Here is a 25,922-nt window from a genome sequence, read left to right as displayed (position 1 = left end):
CAAGTCTAAATATATTGATGCATTTTTTCCTACTGGAATCAGTGTGTTGATAGCTTGACTGTAAAGACAGTGAGATTTTTGTATTGGATAGTGAGAGTAGGGCTGGGAAAGGGGATGCTGAGCAGCACTGTGGAGCGTAAAATATTTGTGGGGGAACTTATGCAGCATCTCTGTCTCAAGGAGAAGTGCAGTAGAACAGATTCTCTGCTAATCCCCTCAAGCAAACCTGTGTAACTTTGGACAAAAAGATTTTGCCACGGGACACGGATGTTCCAGGGTTGGACCGTGCCTTGCAAAAGCTGCTGGTGAACTTCACTGCCAGTGGAAATCCTTCATGGCTGAGCTGTAGCTTTTCAAGGCCATTAGAGAGATGTTCTCCTTTCTGTTTTGTCCTGTTTTTATGTATGTACACACAGGCTGAAGGCACAGAAGGGGGGTCAGCTGAGTGTGTGTCAATGTGTATAAAGTTAAAAGCAGCCGTGGAAGAGTCAGTAATGCTGCCAGCATGGATATGGGACAACAGCCCACTGCACGCTGGGCTGAATGTTTTTTGTGTCTGGTACCTGCAGAAGGCCACGATATAAGTTCTGATCTTTTCAGTGTGGATGAGTAATTTTAAAAGGTGTTTCAAGCTGAACAAACCCAGTTTAAGTCCTCTGGAATGCTAATTTTCAGTTTGTTCCACCTGGAGGGGTGGCACAAGCAACTACACCTGCACTGTGTGGCAGCCTGGCAGAGGGGGTAAAATCCCTTCTTAGGAGTTAAAAGATTATTCACTGCAGAAACTTGTCAGTGAAAGGCTGTCAAGCTAAAATTGCTGGCTGAACTTTAATTGCCAGGATGGGCACTGCTTTGTTATTTTTAGATGCTTGCTGCTATCGTGATCAATATGAGTTGTACTTTTCATGAGTCTTCATATTCTGCTGTTCCGAGCACAGCGCTGGTTGTGTATTTCATTGTCAGTCTCCTGTAACTCATTTTTCTGTTCTCCAGCATTAATCTTTGCTTGTCAATGTTTTCTAAATCTAATCCAGCACAGCCTCAGGAAAATAAAGCAATTGTTTAAATTGATGGCTTTGAACAAAATAAATCATAAATCAGTATATGATCTTTGAAACCTCTCTTCATCTAGAAAGTGTTTTGTTTTTTTGGTTTGGGTTTTTTTTTGCTCCTGGAATGTGATTGTGGAGCATGGATTAGAGATGTGCAGGAAGGCCGTGCCACCTGCAGGTGCTGGGCAGAGGGTGCAATTCTCAGCAGTGTCCAGGGCTGCCTGAGCTGCCCCTGCACGGCTCTGCAGGTGCTCAAAATAAACACACTCCGTTTTCCTTCCTGCTCCAGCTAGCAGAAAACATGGAATATAATCGAAACTGTTGTTCCAGAATCCCCATACTGACTGAATGTGAGTGAAAAGGGCTTGGATGGGGCAGGATTGGTAGGGGATAGTTTTCCTTCCTGTCGCATTCCCAAGGAGAAGCTCGTACAGCCCGAGGTCTGAGGGTCCCCATGGGCCAGAGCCCCGATGCTTCGGTGTGTTGGCTGCTTTATTAGCTGCTGTTCCTCTCCAGTGAGATCCTGATGTCTGACAGTCTGTCCGGGGGCTAACAGGATGGAGCTGTGCTGCTGTTGAGGCTGAACTGGTGCTCATTCAGATTTCTGACTGCTCAGTGTCAAATTTTGGCTGTTTGGACCTGGCTCAGTGTGACCCCCACGCGTGCCAGGCAGCACCACCAGCACTGTGGCACTGCTGGGAGCCAAGCTCCTGGTCAGTCTGCAGCTGCCCCCAAATAACCCCTGGAAACAGAGAGAGAGAGCGAGCACGGCTTGGGAGTGATTTAAGGGGAACAAACCCAAGTGATGGGAGACAGCACGTGTTGCTAATTCCCTGCCATTCCGATTTCGGCAGTGGTTTTTCAGCCGTGAGCTGAGCGGTCCCACCCAGCAGCAATCCAGGAGTGCGGCTCTGCCTTGTGGGCACGTGAAGCACTGGGATTGACTCTGTGTCGCTGCTGCTCCGGGCTTTCCATTTAGGATCGTGCTGGAGCTTGGGGAGAGCTGCTGGAGCTGGGTAGTTCATCGCAAATCGTAATTGCATAAAGATGATCTGCAGTAGCTCCCCAGACTCAATTTGTACTTGTAACTGGCAGATGGAAGAAGACTCAGGACAATTATCTGATATTAATTACATCAGAGACTTTTTGGATTTTCCTCATCTCTGAAGTCTCGTTTCTTGACGTGACCAGAGAGCTTTGTGCAGGGAGTAGGGGGAGGGAGACGCTAACTCTTTCAGCAGGTCTATCAGAAGCTGACTTGTGCACCTTGTGCATGGTAGAACATCCCTCAGCAGCTTCAGCTCTGGAATTTTCACCACCTTCAAATATCCCACAGGTGCATTTGGTCAGCAGCACCTGGTCTGGACTTTTCTGGAGCTCCTTGATGGTGGACTTTGTGGAGGAGAAAGCACAGGGCTCACAGCTGAGCATGTAGTGCCCTGCTGGGCATCCAGTGCAGTCCTGCCTACTGAGGCCTGGCAGGAAATTTAAATATTCATTTAAATATTTATGCATAGTGGGCTGAAAACTGTGAGCAGATACTGAAAACTCAACCCCTGAAACAGAGTAGTGCCATTCCTACCTCAATGGAAGAGAAGCTTCCCACAGCCACAACTTTTATTGAATGATTTATGCGGTGAGGTGAAGAAGGCAGATGCGGATTAGAGGACACCTCTAGTACACCAAAAGTTTTGAGTTTTAATTTGGAAGAAGAAGTATCTGTAAAGTTGTGGCCACTCTTGCAGGTGAGACTGGACAATAATTCCAGCCTTATTTTGTCATGGTGCTTTCCTGAGGTATAGGAATGTTTAGGGGGAGGAATTCTAACAGAGCTGTGCCCTGATAAGACACCTCCTCCCAGCCACGCTCTCTGCAGTTGTTGAGTCCTGTGCACTGGCAGGAAGAGCTCCATTAATTCCAGAAAAACCTGGGATCAGGCAGCTCTGTGCTGGAGGTGTGTTATACACAGATTATCTTCTGGGCTTGTGCGAACTGCTTTTGGACACTGGTGGTTGGTTGGTTTGCTTTCCTTTTCCTCTCTGTGGTCTGGTCTTGTGGCAGCTAGTATGGGATGGCAAGGGAAAATAAAAATAGTCCCTGCTCTGAGGAGTCACCTGCAATCTGTGAGGCAGAGGAATGCTTTCTGTCTTGTTCCAGAGGGTGTAAAACCACTAGAGGGTACCGTTTTTTTGTAAACCTGGAGTAAGCCTGCAATGAAAATGGACTTGGCTAGAATTCACACCGTGGATGGAAGTTACAAGATTGAGTTCTCCCCACCTCTATTTGTCCTTCAGGTTTTTTATTGGAATTTATGAGAATCCAGGCAGGGAAGCTGGGAGGAGTCAAACATTGATGCATCCCTCCCTTGCCCCTGTTTGATCGAGCATCCCAGTGTCTGTGGGACTGTGGAGAGCAACTGCCTGCTGAGGGTAGCATGAAAAATGGCCCTCACCCCCTTTTAAAGCAGGGTAATAATATACAATATTTATTGTATATGTTGAATGTTCAAAAATTATGTTTTGGCTGAAATTTATACCCGGCCAGGCCCCTGGAGGGCACCAACAGCCAACGTTAGGATTTTTCACTGCCTTTTAGCTCTTACACACTGACATGCAGCACCGTGAAGACGGCAAATATATCCCCACGTATAGATTAAGGTGAACTTGCTTTGCCTTGCATAATTTGAAAATTCAAAAGACCAATTTCTTAGTGTAATTGAAAACCGCTACATTTCAGGCTTATTCATTGAATCAGTATTTCCAGTCAGAATTCAAATTAATCTTCCTACCTTTAAACAAGATAACGAGGGTGTAGTTATATTTACTCAGCCTTTTAACAATCAGGTTCAGTGTAGCTGCATATGATTAACTACACACACACAATTGCAGGGGGTGAGTGCAGGCACGGCTCGAGTCAGGAGGGGAATTCATCTCTTAAGGCTGAAAATCTGAAGCGACAGTTCAGCACTCAGCCTAATGCCTGAGTCCCTCTGCAAGGGAAAAGCAAAGAGGAAGGAAGGAAGGAAGGTGAAATGACCAGCCCAACAGAAGAGCCACGTCAGCTTGTCTATGATTCCCCATGGATTATTTTTTTCTTTAGCCTGGAGGCCTCTTGCTTTAAAGTTGCATTAATGCAGCTTTGCTGAATTACTTCCAACACCTGTCAGAGAGATGTGACATCCAAGAGTGCTTGTGGAGCCCATCTGGGTGCTCTGGGGGTTGGCCAGCTGGAAACGCAAGTCTGAGGTTTGTGCAGGGAAGTTTTTATCTGGAGCACTCCCTGCTCTGCACCACAGGTGTCTGATGTGGGGGGTAAATTGGGGGATAAAAATTCCTAATTTTGTGAAACAACAACAGATGGGTTTTAAGAGCTCAACTCTCTAAAGAAAAGCCTAAGCGGGATAATTTGACCGGTTTCATCCTGAGTCTGGGCACCTGACTCATTTGGTCTTTGAAGGGGCTTGGATCACGGACTTGGTGCTTCCAGTAGCATCGTTACTCTGCCGTGTGGTGATGTCAGCTGGGACTTGGCATCTTCACTGCAGGCCATGAGTCCATCAAGGGAAATCTGAGTTTTGGATGTGAGAAGATGGGGATCGAATTTATTTGGGCACCCCCACAAGCAGTCCCTGTGCTACTTTTAATTTGTAGAGACAAAGTAGAGAGTCCCCTGTCCAGAATCTTTCCTCTGAATTGGCTACCGTGCCCAGCATAAACTGGAAAGAGAAGTTGTACCCTAATCCATTATATTTGAAGGGCTGGATGTTGAGCTTGCTGTGTGAAATCCTCACTTGAGCTACCAGGGAGTTTTTATTCTGGATGGCACCTTGCATATGTTTTTCAGTCACAGACTGGAATAATTCCAGGGAAGCTGCTCTGTTCTGTTGCCTAATTAATAATACATCTCTTTAAAGAATAAATCATAAAAAAAAAAGTCAATGCATATTTAACTGATAAGCTAGAGTAACTTCAAAAGCACCAGTTTGGGCCATGAGCTGCATAAAACAGTGCTGTGCCACTCTGAAAACCCTGACTAGAACAAAACTTGGGATGTGTGAGTTTGCATTATGCTTCTAAAGTACTTGGGTAGTGTAATGTATTGAATTTTGTGACTTTTTTTTTTCTTCTCTTGGAGATAAAGGATGAAAAATACAGTTTAGTGAGCTAAGTGAACTAGTGGAGGTAAAATTGTTACTTTTCCAGAAGGGATTTGTTGCTAAGATGAAATCTGCAGCCCAAGGTGAAGTCGTAAAGCCACTGCCCAGCATCACCTTATCCTCAACCAGCTGTTAGTCAACAAGCTGCTCTGGAAAGCAGCTTATGTGACCATTCCCTTTTGGTGAGGAAAACAGGCTAAAATATGGTGTAAAACTGGGATTTGGGACAGGATTTGTACCTACTGCTGTCACTGTCCCTGTGCAACACTGACCAATGCTTCTCACGGTGCAGTTTCTCATAATGAGGTAAGACCTGAGCTTTTTGCATGACCTTTTGCCTCTGCCGCTTCTGCTGATTCTTGGAACAGCTACTGACGCTGGGTTTTTATAATAACTTTACTGGGGGAGAAGAAGAAGTTGGTTTTGCAAAGATTTCAAGTAATCATGAAGAAACAGATTGGGTTTTGATTCTTTCATGGCCGTTACTCCTCACCAACAGAGACTGTTGGCCTGGGGAGAGGAAATGAGGAGGGTGTGAAGTCCCAATGGGGACTTCCCCAACAGACCAAGTTTGCTTCTATAAAAATGTTTAGGTTTGTTTTCCTCTGGGGATATGTTTTCATAGTCAGAGATTTCCTTGGTTTCTAGAAGAGTCTTTGGCAGAGGTGATGAGCAAACAAGCAGAACCTTTCCATCTCTGCTGTGCTGCAGTGCCTTCCTGCTGTTCCCCCTCTGTGTGCATCCCCCAACCTCCTTTTCCAGAGGTTTGCTCCAAAACTCCCAGGGCACAGGGGATCTCCCACTCCCTCTTTCACATGATTCAAGGAGTAGCAACCAAGACCAAAAAAAGTGCAATAATTCTCTTTTGTGATGCTTCAGGAGCTGCCTGCAAACGAGTGAGCAGCACCAGGTACCGCTCGTGGCAGAGTGGCGTTAGGGATTCAAGGCTGGAGCTACCACAGGATCAAACTGTGCATCCTGCAACACAAACCAGGATGGCTTTGATGAAAGCTGAGGCTTTAATTTAATTTGCATGGGCTCCAGATTAATGGCCTGTGTGATCAAAACGGATGGTGCTGTAAATAGGTTCAGAGAGCAACAGAGCGATGCCGAGGGAACGGAGCGCGGTCCGTGGGCTCGGAGGCAGGGCCTCGTCCTGATCCGAGCAGGGAGTGATGCTGGCAGCTTTTCATCTCCTGCTTGTCAGTCAGGAGCTCTGAAAGCCTGCAGACAGCTCAGCTCTGTTGTATTTCTGCTTGAGGGCAGAGGTGGTGCAGAGGTGTCTTGCTGGATGAAGGAATCTCCTTTCGTGCCGTACATGCCTCTGGAGCCTGGGCACCACTTCCATTTCCTGTGCTGTAGGTCAATTTTAGCCCCAATTAACAAACAAAACTCAATTATCTCGATGGTGTACAAAATGGAATATATCAATGTTCACAGAGGCCATTGATTTAGGAAACTTAAAACCCCATTCCTTTCCAGTGTCTGAGAGATTTACTGAGGGAGTTCAGGTTGGAGATGTTCAGGACTCAGGTGGTCAGTTCTATGCACAGGACAAGAATCATTAGAGAATGGATTCTTTAAAGTCATCACCAGCACTTTGTAAAATACTTTTCTTTGACAAATGACTCCTGCAAGTGGAGATCATCTTTATTTAAAAGATATTATGTTGTCTTACAGCTCTGAAATTGATCTCAGAAAGGCCAAATATTCCATTTTTTCAGTCATCTGGTTGCTGAGAACCATCTGGCTGCATTAAAGGTGAGAATTAACTTACTTAGCTAGTAAGTTAATTGATCCTAATGGGTCCCTTCCAACTTGACATATTCTATATTAAGCAAGAATGATTTGGGAGCCTTGCCAGTGAATGACTTGGAGGAGATCTTGCATTTTAATTCTCAAAATTGGTGTTTAAACTCTTTATTTGTTTCCCCAATACCTCCCAGGCTGGATATCAAGCTATGTTAGTTAAACCTTTATCACTTCTGCAAAAATTAAGTCTTTCAAAGGGACAACTTTAAAGATTTAAAGGTCTCTGCCTTTCAAGGGTGCTTTTAACAGATGTATCTTTGCTGAAATGTTCCTTAGCACAATTGCAGTGCAGTTAATTTACCACTTTTTGGAACTGACTTCTGAACTGGATAATGGAAATTACCCCAACTTTGTGTGTTCCCAGCTGCTTAAAGATGGTGATTGCAACAGCAGGGAAACAAACAGCTCTGTGCTCCCTGAAAAGGAGATTTATCTTGTACTACTCATGTGCTCCTGAGGAAATTGTTTTCAGTTATCCAATCCAGCTCCTGATTTTGTGAACAACTGTTAAAAGAGAAACTCAGTGGAATAACCTGGAAGGATGCTGGAGAGGTCATGTAACTCATCCATCAGCCCCAGGGCAGGATCAGCTGTATATTAATCCTGACAGATATTTATTTGATGTGTTCTGAAAGATCTCCAATGGTAGAGAGATGCTCAGCTAATCTATTCTGTCTCCTCATCCCTGCTGGTAGAAAGGTTTTCCTGACATGTACCCTGCATGTTTCTTCTTGTAATTAGTCAGGAAAACGGAGTGACTTGTCTGATCTGTCCTAGGTATGGAAAAAGATGATATTCTGCTCTGTGTGAGTAAAGACTTTGAGGTCCCCCATGACTTGTCTGCTCTTCAGGGCACACAGCCCATAATGTTTTTAATCTTCCATCATGTCATGTTTGCAAATCTCTGATTAGTCTCGTTGCGTTCCTGGTGCCCTCTGCAGTCAGGCTGTATCTCTCCTGATCTAGAGGACCTTTCTCATGTGTTTAAAACGGCCTCCATCACCCACTTTTGATTCAGTAGCAGTGTTTGGAATATGTTTGCTATCAAGATTAAAGTAAACCAGTGCTATTATTGAAATATTATTTCCTCTAACTGGATCAGTCTTCCATAGTAACAGTAGTCCTGGTAAAACTAAACATAATCCTAGATATCAGTTTGGAAAGAAATATGCATTTTAAGGAGAAATTGGTGTTCTAAAGCAGGCTTTAGCAGTAGCAAATCTCAGTGTTTTTCCTGGTGATTTGGACCCAAACAGCTTTCCAAACAGATGTTTCCCTCCCCTCTTTACCTGTTTGCTCAGCTCTGAATACCCAGGGTTTCACTCACTTTTGTGTGTGTTTCCATTCCTTAGATCACGTTCTAGATCTCTCTTGTTGTGGGAGTTACTCCTTCTCATTTGCACACGTTCCATGATGTGACAATTTATTTAATAGCAGATGACACTTGTTGCTGATTCTGTCACATGAAACTTCTTCAGAGCCTTTCTTCCTCCCGCAATTAAATCCTGCATCTTAGTTGCTGCCTTTTGTTTCCTTTGAACTCGTCAGGGGAGGAATATAATCAGATATTTGAAATTACAATCTTGGCTAAGAGGCAACATGAAGGCGAGGAGTGCTTCACATCTTTGTTTAGCATTCTGAAGCTGGGAAGCAGACAGACCAAATAATCTGCACTCATTTCTGAGCAGCAACTTAGGATTCTGGGGACTTGGATACTGCCCTAAGCAGCTTTGGGAAATAAGACTCAGTAATCAAGGTGGGGGAATAAAGCTGCAAGAGCAGAAGCCGGAGAGATTTAATAGCCACTCCCAGCTGAGCGGTGCATCTATTCCTCACCCTGCTGCAAAGTTAGGGCTGTGCACAGGTAGAGATGGCAATGTAGGTAAAAATTTAGCATCAAAGGAGTCAATTTGATCTCTTTAAACCAGTCCAGAAGGAGACAGAACCTCTGGCTCCCCCCAGTGAGCCTCACCACATTCCCATGTGGGCACAGCAATGAACTGCAGACCCTCAGCACACAAGTGGAAAAAATTGTGATGTGCCAAAGGGAAATCAAGAAATGGGAAACTCTCGCTGGTGCCTTGAACTACTGAATTAGCAGCAAATTTGCTAGCTAAAAAAAGTCCAGCTGGTGTTCAGAAACGAGTTGCTTTCCCAACTTCAAAGCCTCCACCAGGCTGTCCAGGGAGGATAATTCCTTCTCTGAACAGTTCATTTAACTCCTGAGTGTGTGAGCTAAGTGAGCTCCTGATAGAGGTTTCTTTTTTTTTCATGTCTTGCAAAGAAGTGTTGAACGGTTTGGGCTTAAGGTGAGAGAACACCTCTTTTGAAAGGTTTTTATGGAAATTGCTTCTGTAACAGAGTCAAGGAGAAACCCTTCTGCACCACAATTGCAGGAGAAAAGGAACAATCTGAGTTATAGCTGAGGGAAACTTGCTTTATTTTTGAAGCTGTGGTGATTTCCTTAGAAACTTTGTTCTTTAGGATGTGTGCCAGGAGCTTTTAGGAGAGGTTTTAGCTCTGAGCATTGCTTGGCTCTTCCTCACCAGAGCCCTTCTGTCGTGGGCCTGTTGTGAGGGGGGAGTGGGGTTTGAGTGGATTATGAAGTATTGGTCAGTTTGGATGCTCCAGAGCAGGCAAGGAGGGCACAGTTTGCAGAGGGACTTTGGGCTCAGTCTGGTGTTTATTCCCCTTTTTGAAGGTGTTTCACTTGGTAAAATTTTGGCTAATTTTTGTAACAGTGAAACTTCCAAATTTGCGTTCTCCTTATGCGAGCTGGCTTTGTGAAGCATTGGCTTTCCCTGACATTCTGCACACTGTGCTGAATTCAGCAGGGCTTTTTTTGTGCTGAATTGGAGCTACAATAATTTCTGAGCTCTGTGCCTTGTTTCAATTATTTACCTCTGCAAAAAAGATTTTTATAAATCCTTCCTTCCCTTTCATATTATTAACTTTCTTGTCAAACTTTTATTTAAACCACAGAGACAAAGATGGATCTTTTCTTTATAGCTCTGCAAAGTTAGATTTACTTCTCTGACCTGTTTCAGTGTGATTGAAAGCTAATCTGTCTCATTTTTATTGGCTTTTGGTAAGGCATGTATTTCTTTGTTGCCTTTTTTTTTGTTCTGGATTGTCTTGTGAAAATATGTAACTTCACTGGGCTGTAAAATGTTATCCTCCTAGGGGAAAGGAAAAAAAATGACAACCCTTAATCCAATCCAAGAGAAGCTTTATGTCTTTAATTAGCTTGTTGGATTGCATTCATGTATGATTCATGTCTAATGAACTCTGAGCAATAATAAAGGTCCTGTGGCCACCTCTGACCTCGCAGAGAGGAGCACTAAAGCCAGAAAGCTTTTTTGGCTCAACATCAATGACAGCTACTTGAGTTTGTCTTTTTTTTGGGAGGTAATTTTGCCATAAAAGCCTGTGGAGTGCTCTCACTGCAGTTAACTTGCTCGGCCAAGGGCGTGATATGCCTTGTGGACTGCTAACCCCAAATACTGATATTTTAAATTCTCTTGCTCTCCACTTTGTAATTAGTCCACTTTATAATCAGTCCTTTCGGTGCTCTAATCCTACAGTATGTGTTTCTAACCCCTCTGCAGGAGTTATTTGCCTTTTTTTTTTTTTTTTTTTTTAATGCTCTTGAGGATATAAAATTCCTTCTGTGTTATGCTAGAGTTTTAAAGCTAAAATTACACTTTATGGAAGCTGTTCATGTTCTGCCTTGCTCAGGTGGGTTAGATTGTGATCATGCAGAGCATTGTATCAGACAGAGAGAATTCTGCCCCATATATTTGTGATTCTTTTTGTTTTTAAAGAGCTGAATGAGCACGAGGATAATATCCAGGGATATTGATCCTGGGACTTATTTTGGTAGAAGGTGCTGACTCACAGCAGCAACCCACAATTGATCAGTTTTCCTCCTGTTCAGTGTGAAGCATCTCTGTGGTGTCTCCAACACACTCCTGACCCTCTACAGCAGGGCCAGCACTTCAAAGTCATCTTGCCAGACTTAATATCTTGCTATTTGCAAGGTGTCTGCAGAACTGGGAACACCAATAAAATCTGCACAAATGCTACCTGCAGTAGCTTAAATTTATCAAAGCATTTTACCTCACTTTCTACTCAGTGGCTTTCACTGCCAGCGTGTAAATAAGTACTACATATGTGTAAATAAGCACTGTATTTAAGTGTAAATAAGCACTGTATTTAAGTGTAAATAAGTGCTGTGGCTGTTTCTCCCTTGTTTTTGGGGATGAAATAGCATTTCACTGGCATTCAAGGGCAGGTTCAGGTGCCTGAGAGCAGTGTATATATCATATATATACATTGGGATAGTACACAGATAAATAGATATATCAGTGTAGCTACTGCTCACTGCTGCTCTGTTGCTGAATGTGGGAAAGCACATTAAACCCAACAAAACAGTAAACAAAGTAGAATAAATGCTGCTAAAATTAGAAGCTCAACCTGCCAGTTACTGATAGAAAAATCTTCAAAGGACTTGTGTCTCCCAGTGTTGTGAACATGATTGACAAGTTCTGTGGTTCATGTTTTTGGGCTGAAAGCATGTGGATACAGGTTTCCATTGGTGTTCCTGTTCATTCTTCGGGCATATTTTGTTTTGGTGTCCCTGAGATATTTAATAATGCATCCTGACATTCATTAAATATGCGCCCTTCATATATGGACTTTAAAAAACAGTTGTAAATTGCAAGTTAATATTGTTTATTTAGCACTTCCACCTTATTTATGAATGAATTATTTATGTTGGTACATTCATTATGGTGCTGTTTACCTGTAAATCTGTATTTCAGTACCAGCCCAAACATCCTACCAACAAAAAGCCTCCAAAACCAACCAAAAAACCCCAAAGCCCCTGTTTAAACCAGATAAATTGATACAGAAGGCATCTAAGTACTACAGGAACCTCCTCCCTGAAATCAAATGGCTGGATAATATAACCTGGAAGAGCTGAAAAATATTTCTGAGCACAGATGCACATTCCTGAGTGAAAACTTGGGTTCAGGAAGCAGTTTTGACGAAGTTCAGCATCCAAGGTTAATTCATGAACGTTGAGGCAATTGTGGGGGATGTGGGAGCTTCAGCTTTGTAAAACAGAAGGCTCAGGGAATAAAGAAGAGAGGGAAACTACTCAGAATTGAATGACAGAAGAACATAAATATTAAAAACTGGAAAAGAATGTGTATGGGTTAAAGTCCTGCAAAGAAAATTCAGTATTTTACTGGCTAAAAATCCCAACAGAGAATTATTTTCTGTAGTCCTTGTCTGGAATAATTGAACCTCTATGTATTAATCCAAGGGTTAATTTGTGCTCTGGCTTTCCTTCGATTACCACCAAAAGGAAAATACCTATGGGACAAAATTCCCTGATTAGAAATCTGGAGAAGAAGCACCAGTGCAATACTGGGTGTGCTGAGAAATTTCAGCATCTGAACATCACCTTCCCTGGCAGAAGAGTTTTGAGGAGGGATTTGAGTTTGGAGGTTGTGTGGGGGAAGCTCTGCCCAAGCATTAACGGGAATGTGAAAGGAAATCCTGATAAAGGACAGGACCAACGTGATTCGGGGTGGCCTTGGCTTCCAGATTTGACAGCTTTGTTTGGCAGCAAAACTAAATAGGAATAAAGATGTCTGACTAGGAAGGGTAAGGAAAGGAAATGAATGCAGCCAGATAGAGCAAGTCTTTGATCATAGATTGCAAAGATTATTTCAGTGCATATCAATGCAAAGAGGAATGATGTCTTTGAAGAATTCGTAACACAGAAGTCCATGTTCATGGCAAAGTATAAAGGATGAGAAGGGTAGAGGATTAAGAAAAACAAAGAATTTGTGCATCATTAATGAATGATGAGGAATAGAAAGACAAATGAAAAATTTCACTGCACAGAATGAGAACTTTGATTCTTTTACTGAGTTGCTTGCTTAACACAAGGATTTAAAGAAGGAAAAGAGGATGAAGGCACAAAGCTCCTGCCTGTGTATCTCAGCGTGTGAGGAAATGGTGGCAACCGTTTCCAACAGGAAAAGGAGCCAAGAACCAATTAAAATGTGATGCTATAAAGGGAAGTGTGACTCTGAGCTGAAATTGGGAAAGCAGGTGAAGCACATGGTGGTGTTGGCCCCTGTTAGAGGGCAGATTTCCCAGGGGAAAGGCAGTTTTGGTATCTGCTGGCACAGCTGCCAGCTGGGGTGTTACTAGGTTGTGTTTTTGCTGGGAAGAGGATTGCTGGCAGAGTGTGTGGGAGAGGAGGAGCCCCTGCTCCTTGTTTCCAGAACAATCTGATGTGCAGCAGTGTGAGTGTGGCACTGGGAGCTGGGCTGGGGCTGCTGCCAGGCCCTGGGCTCACCTGGTGCTGCTCCAAGGCCAGCCTTTCCCTGTTCCCATGGTACTGCATTCCCTGCCAGGAAGTTTCTAGGCATCGTTATCTATCCTTATTTTTCTGCTTCCTGTAGGACTGTCAAATGTAACCACAAAAAATAAAATACAGAAGGTCTGCTGCTTGCTTTTATTAATTCAGGGTATTCCCAACATGTAGTTTCAGCTGTCCTGGATGTTTCTACCTTGTCCAGCTGATTATTTAGCTGTGCTGGTGGATCCTCTGCCATATACGATGTGCTACCTTAGAAATAGAGTTACTTTTCAGTTGTCTCAGCAGGTATTTTCCCCTCTCTGGGGCAACTTTGTGAGCCAAGATTTGATTCATTTGTTGCCTGTTTATTGCCCCCGCTCATCTCTTCTCTGAGGAACTTTACTGTTCCTGTTTGAGCCTGGCAATGGGAGAAGCCTTTTTTAATCTGTAGGCTGTGAATCATTGGTGGAATCAATAGAGTGTAATCCAAAACTTCTGCTGAAGGTTTTAGGGAGTCTGTAAAACACAGGCAGGGAAAGGCACCAAGACCCCTCTGGCTGCCTGAGACGAAGTGGGCTGGGCTGGCAGCTCCATCCGAGGTAGAGGCTGCTCCAGGCTGGTGCAAAGTGGAGGCTGAGGTGGGTTCTGGTTCATCCTCCAGCTCCCCCAGGACCAGAGGGAGCCTCCAGCAGGGCCAAGGAGCACGGGAGGGGCTGTGTGAGTAACTTTGCACCAGTTAATGCCTCGGTTCCTCACAGCAGATGGGGAGTGGGGAAGGCAGGGACTGAGCACAGCGTGTTCTGGGCTGGTGGGCGTTTCTATCTGCTGGGAGCTGTGTGGGGTCAACAGAGAGCCTGAATTTCCAGAGTGGGGGGTTCACAGCATAACAAAGGAGTAGCTGTAATAGCTGCTTGCTGCTGGTGGTATCTAGCACCCAAAAATGTAACTCCATGGCAATAGGAGCTTTCCATAGAGCTCTTTAGGCTTTTAGGAATATGAATGGCTTTTCTGTGGGCACTGAGATAAAGGAGCTGTGAAATGCCATCTGCCTGCTTGTCTTGTGTATCCTGAATCAGCAAAGAACTCGGTTTTGCTCAGGTTTATTTCTTTGTTTGTGGGTCTGTTTTCTTCCAATAGGTTTTTAAACTCCATTTTCCAGCTTTGCCCTTGGTTGTATCTAAAGGCAGACATTGAAGGTTTGTGGACAAGACACAGCCTTCTATTCCACACAGTGTTCTTCAGGGTGCACAGTTTGACATTAGCTTTATATACAATCTGTAAACGAGTGTTTTACTGCGAAACATGACCAAAAATTAGTCATGTTTCCTTTTGTACAGAACCCTTTTCTAAGTTGCACAAAACCCTCACAACCGTGCTGCACTGCATCAGCACATATGTTTGGTGAATTAAAAAGTATTCTTTCTGTGATGATCTCCCATCTGCTGCTACCTCTGATAAATTTAATGCTGGCTCTTGAACACTGGAATACAGGGATGCTTTGTTCTGGCATGTGCTGGGCAAGGAGATCTTGTATCTCACAGGCTGCCCTTCTTGTGGGTGGTTGCTGATGAAATATATAAACAATAAGAGGTTTGGTGAAGTTAAACAAGAAAAGGGATACGTGGTTTATTTATAGTCTGAAAAAATCAAACCCAGTAAACAACCCAACCCTTTTCTGCCGGCCTGTGTAATAATGTCTCTCCTGTATGAATTTGTTTTAAAGCAATTTTTTAGCAGCCCAATAAGCAGATGATAAAGTTTATACTGAGTGAAGAGACCTGACTTTTCCATTTGCCTTTAAATCACTGCAGAGCTTTCACCTACAAGTGCAAAATCAACCTGATGAGGAAAATCTGCTCTCTGCTGCTTTATGGGTGTCTGGTCCAGCTCCTGGTGCCAGGCTGAGAGGAGGGAAGGATGAACTGGAAAATTCCTGGAGTGGAGGGTGAACCCAGTGTCTCCCAGTACAGGAAAAAAAGATAAAAAAAAATCAGTTGTTATTGTAAATATATAGATTTAAAAATTGTTTTGTTTTTCCTGATTGTCCTCCCTAAAACTGTAATATTTGATTCCCTCAGCTAATCCCAATTTGCAGAAGCCCTGCTGCCTTCTTCATTTTGTCTTACAGAATCTGGAATAATTCCATGGGATATATGTACAAATCCAATCTCAGTCTGGCTTTGGATCATTAAGTAGCTTCTGCTTTGGGTTTTGGTTTGGCTGAAATCATGAAATAAAAAATCTGAAGTATTTTGCTGGTGGCAGAGGAACAGCTCCAGTATTTCTCTCACTGGGATTGGAGTGTTCTGGGGAGATTGGTGCTTCCAATCTGGGCAGTGCTTCAGCCAAGAGCAGCAACTGTCCTAAAATGTCTCTGATGATCTGTGAGGCCAGAAAAAACCCACTGAAATTTTTCATTTCTAAAAGCTGAGGCTTTCATTCCCACACGAGTGCTGGTGGATGGAAAATGATGGTGCTCAGGACACAGCTGGATCAAGGAGATGATTTTGCTGTGTCTCTGTTTCCTTGTTTCCCCATTTTCATGCACTTTTGCAGTCATTTAATACCTTGTAGGCTGATTGTGAAGTGATTGCAAAATAGAACAAGCAGGTGGTTCTGATGGTCTGAGCTTGTTTTTGAACTCTTCTTGCAGCAGTAAATGAACACAAAGCAGAGCTGAATCGGGGCCTCAAACAAGTTTTATTAGAAGAGTTTATTTTTAATGTGCATCAGATGAAAAATAGTATTTTTGTATTATCATATCACTGAAAACCCCTGTAAGGAACAGCTCAGTGACTTATTCAGGAGGGTTCAAGGTATTTGAAACATCCCTGTGATTGTCCTGTGGCATTTTTTCCTCCTCAAAATGCCTCACAAAAATGCACCCAGAGGGTCCGTGCTGGCATTGACCTACAAGTCAGGGCAAACATGAATGAACTGTAATGATAGTGGAAAAAAAAACCATGAGAAAAGAAATTTTTCTCTTAAATGTTCCACTTGATGTGCCTGGAAGAGGTAGTAGGGCCTTGAGGATACGTATGGCCCCTCAGCACAAACACCTGGGGGGTTTTTGCTCCCTGGAGATGGTGGTTGGAAAAATGTAGTTGGGCAAGACCTTAAAAGTTACTAAAAACTCCAGTGGTCTGTGTTTGGTTTTATTTTGGAAGTAATTATGGTTATTTGACAGGACTAAGCAGAGAATAAAAAGGTTCCCTTTAGTCTTTCAGTTCTTATTAACTGGAAATCATTGAGTTAAGGAAATGCCCATGAGCAAGAGTTGTCCTGCCTATGTCAATACTTCCAGATGTGCTCCAGTCCATAACCATTTGATTGGACATGGATGCAGCAGCAGGGCAGGACTGGACACACCTGGGTGCAGGAAATTACTTTATCTTCAGCAGCTCTAAGATCAGTAAAGCGAAAATGTTAATTTGGGAGCTACAGGTAAGGAGGAAATATTGAACATGTGTGGCAAATAGTTTCCAATGGAACTGAACACCAGGAAAACTCTAATATGCCTTTCTTTCCTGAAAATTGGGATTAGCTTAGGGCAAGGATGGAGCTTAAGGGAAATCCATGTGAATGAAGTTGTAACCCTTGGCAGCCATCAATAAAATCAGGAATTTCATGTGCTTTAAAGGAGTGACTTTAAAAAATAAATCCTCTTAATAAGCTTATCTTGCCATGGGATGCAGTGGGCAGGGGAGACAAAGGCTGTAACTCAGGCAGCGTGGGAATGCACGTTATTGCCTTTCAGCAGATTCAGGCTGTGTCTGCTGGGGAGCTTCTGCTGATGCATCTCCCTGGTGCAGGTCCAACGTGTGCCACCACAGCCACCTGTTTGTCACAGCCTTCAGAGACCAGCCCAGGCTGTTTGCAAAGATGACAAAGAAGTAAAGAAATGGTGTTTTCACACGGCTGTGACTGTGTCAGGGGTGGTGACAGTGCAGTGTCTGAGCTGATGCTGGGTGTCTGGGTTTTGTCCAGGAGCTGGGAGAGGATGGAGCAGCCTGGAGAGCTCAGTCCCAGTGATGCCTGGTGGGCGGTGCTTGGGTCAGTGCAAGAAGCACAGCTGGGACAGGCAGTTCTGTATATCCTACCCACAGAACGCTTCTGTTTCTTCAGTCCCTAAATAAACTCAAAAGCTGGTGACAATTAGCCAGTCTTACCACATGAAAATGCCCCAAATGGTTTCTGGGCGCTCAGAAGCACTGCAGGAGATGAGCTAAAAACATGTTACAAACAGGACTTCAAATAAAACAAAAACTAAAACTCCTATTAGGAAAAAAAGGTGATTCTGGGTAACTCCATGGATCATCCACCCTGGCTGCTTCAGCCTGGCATGGGCTGGTGTGACCATGCAGACATGAGGACATTGGGAAGGGCAATTATTTTAATTGAAAGGGCTTAGCACTAGCTCTTGACTCAGGGGGTACCATTAGTATTACCTCTCACCACCCGAGCAGGTCTGGTTTCACAGATTTCACTGTTCCCTTCTTTTCCAGCCACTAATAGAAAAAAAAAAGTGAAATCTATTTTAGAAGGGCAGCCAGGAGAACTGGATGCTAATGCTAAAATGTTCTGTTACAAGCTGGTTTTCAACTGCTGCAGCACCTGCAAGAGGCTTTTAAAAAAGAGAAAAAGGAGAAAACTCCTCTGATAATTTTACTGCAAAATGGATACTTCATCTCTATAGAGAAGAAAAGTGTCATTGATTTCGATGATAAATTGTATCTTGGTGTCTGAAAATATAGACCTTGTTTTTTTTCATTATAAGGATGACCTTGCCTCTATTGTAAATCAAAAGTAACCAGGGATTTGTGGCTCTTACAAGATCTGCGGGGGTGAAAAAATGACTCTGAGGCTGCAGCCCATTTTGGAGCTGAAGGAAGGTGAGGGCAGAGCTCCGAGTTTTATCAGGCTTGCAGCGGGATGGATTTCAATACCTGCTGGATGGATGCTGAGTGTTCCCTTCCTTCCAAAGCCTGAGATGAAAGCAGCAACACAGGAGAGTTTGGGCTCTGGCCAGGAGAGGGTAGAGAAGTGCTGATTCTCCCTTAATCAGAAGAATTTCCAGGAACTTTTTCCAGCCGAGGTTCATGTGCCAGCTGTGCCCTGCTAAGGGACTCTCTCTGTTTATTCATAAATACTGCTGTGGTGCTGAAAACTCCATAATACAAAGTATTATCACACTGCTCCTTTTGCAGTTTGAATTAAAAGCTGAATAGTAGCACCTATTTTTGTTTTATAAATGGTGGGGGGAAAAACAGTGTTTTAAATATTAAATGGTTTTAAATTGTAGCAAATTTCAGAGCACAGCCTCCTTTGCAGGAGCCCAGAACTGATACAGGAGAGGTCCATAGACATCACCCTCTTAACTGGAGCCCTAACTGCAAAACCAGCCTGTTGTGGCTTAGATGAAATTACCTATTTTACTTATGACTTTCCAGTTGGTTATTTCAGATCTCAACCCAAAATATTTATCCTGTCCTAGAGGTAGATAATGGTCAGAGCTGGGCTTACAGACCAATTAGTCCTGGGATGGGTTACAGACCAATCAGTCCTTCTGGTGCTGTGGGGCATGGGTTGAATGGACAGCTGTCCAAGATACAGTGAGGAGTAAAAGTCTTGGAAAGAGTTTGCATCGTTGGAAAAATTCCTCTGGTCTCAGAAAACACTGGCCTGAGAGTAAAATCTTCAGCAGTGTCTACCAGAACATCACCCACATTAAAATGTGATCATTTCCAAATGGTGGAGCTGGATAACCATCAGACTTGGGGCTTTGTTAGAGCTTGACCTTGGCATTAAACTTTGCTGTGGGGAGTTTGAGAAATGCAGGTGTGTGCTTTTTGTCAGGGTTATCAGGGAAATGTCTGTTGTGTGAGTCTCGTGATTATGGAGTGAGCAGTGGAGGTGAAAAAGGCTGGAATTCTTCCTTTAATTCCCTTTTCAGGTTGTGGAGCATCTGTTACAAGCAGATAATCCATTTTCCTGCTCTGGTAATGTTTTCTGTTATAAAATCCTGCAGACCTCACTCCTCCTCCAGCCCTGGGCTGAGCGAGGCAGGATCTTCAAAGTGGAGTTTGTGTTCAGGTAATTAAAGACCACATCATTATGCACAAGCACGAGGGGGCAAATTGAGGTTGCACAGCTGGTCTCAGTTCTGACATTTCCAACTTGGAAGTGGTTGACTCTGCATCTCTAACAATGGCAGAGAATGTGATTGCTGCTGCTCTCTCCACTTACCTCAGGCAGAAGAAAAGTTGGATTTCTTCAATGCACACTGAGATTGGAAGTGTTTTGTAGGGAAGTCATGTGGAAACTTTGCAACGTAAAATTCACTGGAAATAACCCTTTTCTGTTTATTTTGGGAGTTCAGTTCCAGACAGCTGGAACTGTCCCACAGGGGGACACATGCAGTTAGTTTACAAATCTTGCCTTTCAAACAGCACCAGCTACTTTGGTTCAATTATTTAAAATATACTTCCTGCTTGTGCCAGTACTGTTTCCCTGGAAGTTATTTTAGTGTTTCAGTGTTCTTCACAGCTACCAAAAATACTTCTGTGTAGTTTGAGCCAGAGAGGAGTGAAGATGCAGTGAACCTTGATTTATGTAACTCTCAATCAGGAACTGACAAAGTGCTTCAGTTAAAGGGCAAAAACACGTCCCAAGCTACCCTAGAAAGCACCGAGAGCTCTGAAAGCAATTTAGATGGTGATCCTGTGCCCACTATTATAGCTGTAGTATTGATTCAGAGTCTGCACAGCACTGTCCCTACAGAGGAGATGGGGTTTGCCCCTCTGGTGGTGGCAGCAGAGGGGACACCAGGCACAGGGGCATTTGGACACTGCTCTGTCCAGACCATGCAGAGGGACAGGTCATCCCTCCTGCTCCAGGCATATCCTGTATTTGGTCATGGACACGGACCTGGAATGCAAGATACCTAAAGAGAAAAAACTGTACTTTGTATTCAATAGGTGGTTTTATTTCTTTTTCAATTTGTTTCTGAGCTGGAAGGCTGGGCTGTACCGAGAATCTTGGTGAAGACCTCAGAGCAGGAATGGTTCCTTGTTTTATGGAGCCTGAGTGCAGCAAGGGTGGGAGAAGTGCTGTTAACAGGGCTCCAATCAATAATTCTATTTACAAAGAAGACTAAATCACTGTTCTTTGAGAGTGGTATCATATATCATAATAAAAAGAATAACAGTCCAACACGAAGTCCCTTTCTAGACAGTTAATGATGTATTCTGGGAAACTGGACGTGTTCATCCCTAGATTGCATTTGAGAGGCTGGATTTTTCCTGCAGGAGCTGGTCTATTATTGAGCTGGGTGAAGTTAACAAGACATTCAGACACAGGTCACAAACTTGTGTGTTGAAAGAGAAGACAATAAGCCAGTTCTGCTCTTCTCATGTTTAAAGGATCCTTGGCTCCTTGGGAATGTTCTAGGGTCTTCACCCTGCAGTTGATTCTGCTCTCAGTGACTTCCCTGCTCCCAGTCAGGACACAGCACTGGGGGGATTGTGAATATTTTTTTGTTTAGGAGTGTTGTTGAGGTGCAGAAATTGGTAGAAAGTGTAAAGCTCTTTGAAGTTTCTGTCTGAACCCATTCTGACAGAGCATGGAGGGGGTCTTGCCTGACATCCTTGTGCCTGGCTGTGGAAATGAGTCACGTTTAGGGCTTGAGAACAGAAGAAATGTCAGGAGGCCAACACAAATAAAACACTTTAGGAAAATAATTCCAACAGTTCAGTGCTAGTTTGCATTTATGATGACATCATGTCAAAATCTACTTTGAAAATTTATTAACTCATGGCTAAACAAATGAATATTTTATAAGGCTTCCATTTAACACTTTGGTTTTTTAGAGGAGGATTTGTTGTTGTTGAATAGCAATGTTTCTTCTGGCTTGTTCCTGAAATGTTGGTGGCTTAAACCATTTATTTGAAAAATGCAGCAAACAAACCCAGAGTTTATCTTCTTACTGGGGAAAAATACCCCAGTGGGTGTTGGAAAATTTATCTGTATAAGCTAATCAGTTAGACATTGTAAATTTGGTTGATGATTATGGCAGCTCCATCATAATATAATTTCATTACTTTTTTTTTATCTGAGGGATTATATGCTTGAGGAGCTGTCTTTGAAATACCTGTCACACCAAGAAGCCACTGCACCTGTGACAGTTTCTTGTTCAGAGCCTTTGAGGAATATCAGCATGGATTTTTAGAAGCCAATTGAATAGCCAGCCCCCAGAGTACAGTGAAATAACTTTATTAGGCAGTCTAAGTAGTGCCATTGAGTTTGTTTTGTGTCTCTTACTAAATCAGCTCAGTTAGCTCTTTCTTTTGAGTCCCTGTGGCTATTAAGTCTCATTCTAGAGCAGAACCAATCTTGGATTAGCAAGAATGTACAAATGAAGTTTCAAAGGTCCAAAGCAGAGGTCTGTTGGCTGAACTAAGGGAAAATCAGGTTCCTTGTGTGTGAAGCCTGGTCTGCTGTCCTGGAGTGATGCAGGGAGTTCCTGTTCAGCTCTGATGCTCCTGGCACAGTGACCATCAACTGCTGCCTGCAGAAGTAGGTGTGGGCTGAGGGGGTCAGTAAGAGATTTCTGAAATTATCCAGGTGATCATCACCAGGAATGCCCTTCAGAAGAGGGATATGCCCTTTTAAATTCAAAAGACTCACTTTTCAGCAGGTGAACAGCCTGGGGTCTCTCTGGTGGGGGGCTCTTCACCTCTGGGACGCCTTCTGAGGACTCCTGGATGTGATGTGTAATCCAAATTTCCCACATCACAACAGAGAATTTTGGTTGTTGGGCCTGCCTGTGCTTTCCCAGGATGTGAGTTGTTGTTTGAGGTCGGTCATGAGAAATGTGGGAAGGGAGCAGGCTGGAGGATCCCAGCTCGGATCGGCTCAGGAGCTCTCTCCAGCCCCTCTCCTGCACTGCAGGTTGTTTCACACATGGGATGTTTGTGCAGTGGATGTGGGAATGCTGAAGGGTTGTTGATGGGTTTTGAATATTCAGAACATCCCTTTAGTGAGGCAGTAACGTTATGGAGCTTGGACTAGTTATTTCTTCAATTTTTCAGGGTAACTTTAAACTCCATGTTTTTTAGGGAAGTATTATAGAGCGAATTGAATTTCCTTTATTGAATGAAATAATTTTTTCCCTTGAAAACTAAATGTAACAAGAATTTAATAATTCATGAATTGAGCTTCAACATCTTTTAAATAATAGATGGACTGTCATGCCAAGTTCAGCTGAAAACTTACAGAGCATACGTTTTTATGTTTTTATTTGACATTTCGAGGAATTACAGAACTGCAAACATTTATTTTGTATTTTTACTCATTGCAATATTTTATTCCTTTCAGGTTGATTTAAGAAATAAAAACAACACTTTAAAAAAAAGTAACTAGCTTCAGGTTCTGATGGGAAAAGAGAATAGAAGGGAAAGAAGCTCTAGGTACACATTCATAAATGATTCACTGGACTTTTGGCTGATAGAGAGCTTTCATAATAACTCTGTTTATTATTTTTCTTATCAGTGGAATCAAATGTTAAATAGCTTGACTGGAAAGAGCTGTAAGGCTGACTAACAATTACACCTCTGTCACCTCTGCTGTCTCTGTCCTTTTCAAAATAATCAGACTGGATTTCTTTTATTGGTTATTTCTCCCCCTTCCATGAAATAGAAATGATTTTCAGATGTGGCGAGCTGCAGGAGCAGTCTGTCTTTTTGTGGTATTTTTGGACACAAGGAGGATGGGGGAGCCTTTTGCTTAAAGAAATAGGAACCCAAAAGTTGCCCTTACTGCTGACTCTGTGACTTTTAGCTCCTGCTCTGTTACACCCCTGGATGTGAGGTGTCCCAGGAGAGGTGGAGGTGACACCGCCCTGGCACGTGGTGGCCCTGTCCCTCTGCCCTGTGTCCCAGCTCTGTGCTGTCCCTGTTTTCAGGGATTCAGTCAGGGCAGGCAGCCCAGTGTGGCTGTTTGGGGAGTGTAGCACTGGTTCCTGAGGACATGGACAATGTGTGACCAACTGAGTCTGTGCTGGGGGGAGTGCTCTGCTCCTGACCAGCTCTGAGTCCATGGGTGAGGTCTGGTCAGCAGGAGCAGGATGTGGAGCTCTTGGACAACAAAAGTTCCTACAGCTCTTCAACAATTAGGATTTTAAGTTGTTAATGTTTATGATTTCCCTGCTCTTCCCCATCCCAGTCAGGCAGAACCCCGACTCAGCCTGTTAAACAGCAGATAATCTACAGCTGAGGGGGTTGCTGTACATGTCCCAGGAGCTGCAATTCAAAAGAAAAACCCAAGATCACAAGACTTGTTAGGCCTTGGAGTGCCCAGCATCACATCACAAACCCACTGCTGCTTCTGGGATTCATGCCCTTGCTTTGTAATATCTATTCCAGAGCGCAACAACTGACTCTGAGGTGATGGATTGCCTCATCTGTCTTGGCAAGACCTTCTGAAATCCATGGAAAACTACTGCAGATTTCATGAATAGGTAGCCCATTCTCTGTTGGTTTGGAAAGTTCTTCAAGTGCCAGAAGTGAAAAGAATGTTTTCTTCTTTTTTCATTCCCAAGAAAGTGCGTCTTTCTTTCCAGCTCCCTCTTCTTCTGCGCAGTGGAACTTGAGGCTGGGGTTGGTGAAAACAAAAAAAAATGTTATTTCTAAACGTGGTTTGTAGTGTGCACTATTGCGAGCAGGGGCCCAGTTAAAGGCTGGAAGATTTTGAAATGAATGGTGTTGCTCTGTTCTGTTCCACCAAACGAGGAATGAGGCGGTGGGGGTTTGAACAGGTGAAGTTGCCTTCTGTAGAGTTGTTTATAAAAGACTTTAGCTATCCCTAGTAACAATTTGGGTTGATTATTTCAGCATTACTGTAATGCCATGATGATTTTTGCCTTTTCTTTCAAACCCCTGCTATACCTTTTTACAACTTCTGTATTCCTAGTGCTTTTTGCCTACATTCTTGGCCTTGTTTGTTCAGCCAGGAGACTCAACATCTCAGAAGCTTCGTAGCTGGGGATCAGTGTGCCCCAGACCCCAAAGTCCTCTCCAGAACACATTCTGTAAACTGAGATAGAACCATCCAGGGGAAGGCTCCTTGGGGAGGGGGGCTCACTCGAGCCTCTCACTGGGGAATCTTTGATAGATCTGCTAATTAGTAACACCTATAATGTTGTACCAGATCTTTTGGGGTGTGCATTGCTGTGTGCATGGAGGTGCACTTGACCTAGATGTGTGTATCTAAGGATCCTTAAAATAAATACCGAGGTAAAATCCTTCTTTCTCTTCTAACAGTGTTTGACTCTTGATTTTAAGACCAGGAAAAGGCATCAACTGTTCCAATTTTCCTCTTGAGTGCAGAACTGAAGAAGCAGAGGGGGAAGAAGTATTTAAGAACCTGAAGCAGATGATTTAAGTGGTAGCACTGTGCCTGCACCTTTGTCTCATCCTATTTACAAACTACGAACCTGTCTTATTGGTCAAAGGGGAACAATCAATTTTACAGGAATCATTATCTTTCCATCAGATATTCCAAGTGTTGAAAGAGAACATTGGCACTTACAGGGTATTAACAGGCAAAAATAATTCACAACTTTGCTGTGATAAATGTTCCCACTTGTGAAATTACAGGGAATCTGTATTCAGTTCCAGCTTGTTCCACCCCACAGAAATGCTTTGGTAATTTGGGTGGTTACTTACAATAACTCATCAAGCTGATAATAGTGTTTATTGCACCATATGTTATCACTTAAGACTTGAACTGTAACTTTTACAATTCCATTGAAGGGGAACTAGGTGAATATGGAAATCAGAAGTGCTTGGGGTTCCTTTCTTTTCTTTTAGAATTCTGAACCTATTTCTTGGAATCTCCAAAAATGTAAAAGGATTAGGAGAAGTCCTCTTAGCTGCTTTTTGCACCAAGCTGGGCTGACCTCACATGGGTGTTTTTGTAGAGAAAGGGCAGAAAAAGAGATTTTACATTTTTTTTATTTGGAGCTAATAAATAAGGTTTTTCTCTATATTTCTCATAGACTGGAGCCCTGAGAGAAGAGCCAGCTAAGTTTAGTTTCCAGCTCCATCACAGGTTGGGCTGTTATTCCCTGGAAAACCTCACAGTTAGAAGGAACAAGGCACAGTCTTCCCTGGCTGGGTATTTTTAGAACAGATTCACCCACATGTTCAGGTTTTTATCAATAGTCTTTGTAGCATGATTATACCCAGGACTGTAATTTCCAGCAAAGATTCCTTGTACAAAAAGCTATAAACATTCCTTATTAAAAGGTAGTCTCTGTCCCCAAACATTTCTAGCTTGTGTAGTTTGAGAGGCAAATTGTATTATCTGGCATGAAACCATTTTGTTCTCCTTTGTAATGTCATTTAAAAGCTGTGCCTCCGTGTTCACTTCTGATCAGGTTTTGGTAAAAAAATCTGTTAGAATTAAAGTTTTTCCTCACTCAATCTTTTACCGAGCACCTTTTCACCCAGGACGTTTCCTTTTC

The 25,922-nt window shown here is 43.2% G+C and overlaps 1 long non-coding RNA gene across 4 annotated transcripts in view; it reads left to right on the top strand.

The window, feature by feature from the left end:
- The first annotated feature begins 5,367 nt into the window (after nt 1–5,367).
- LOC116449337 overlaps nt 5,368–25,922 on the top strand; it is a 112,873-nt gene continuing 92,318 nt past the window's right edge. For 3 of the 4 annotated variants that reach the window (XR_004242348.1, XR_004242345.1, XR_004242347.1), the window contains exon 1: nt 13,961–14,116. This is a non-coding gene — a long non-coding RNA (uncharacterized LOC116449337). Of the gene's footprint in view, nt 5,515–13,960; nt 14,117–25,922 lie in introns of those variants that run through there. The other variant, XR_004242346.1, reaches the window with a different exon arrangement.

This window comes from Corvus moneduloides, chromosome 11 (genome assembly GCF_009650955.1).
Source record: "Corvus moneduloides isolate bCorMon1 chromosome 11, bCorMon1.pri, whole genome shotgun sequence".
Classification (NCBI taxonomy): Eukaryota; Metazoa; Chordata; class Aves; order Passeriformes; family Corvidae; genus Corvus; species Corvus moneduloides.
This window is presented reverse-complemented; position numbering and strand designations above follow the sequence as displayed.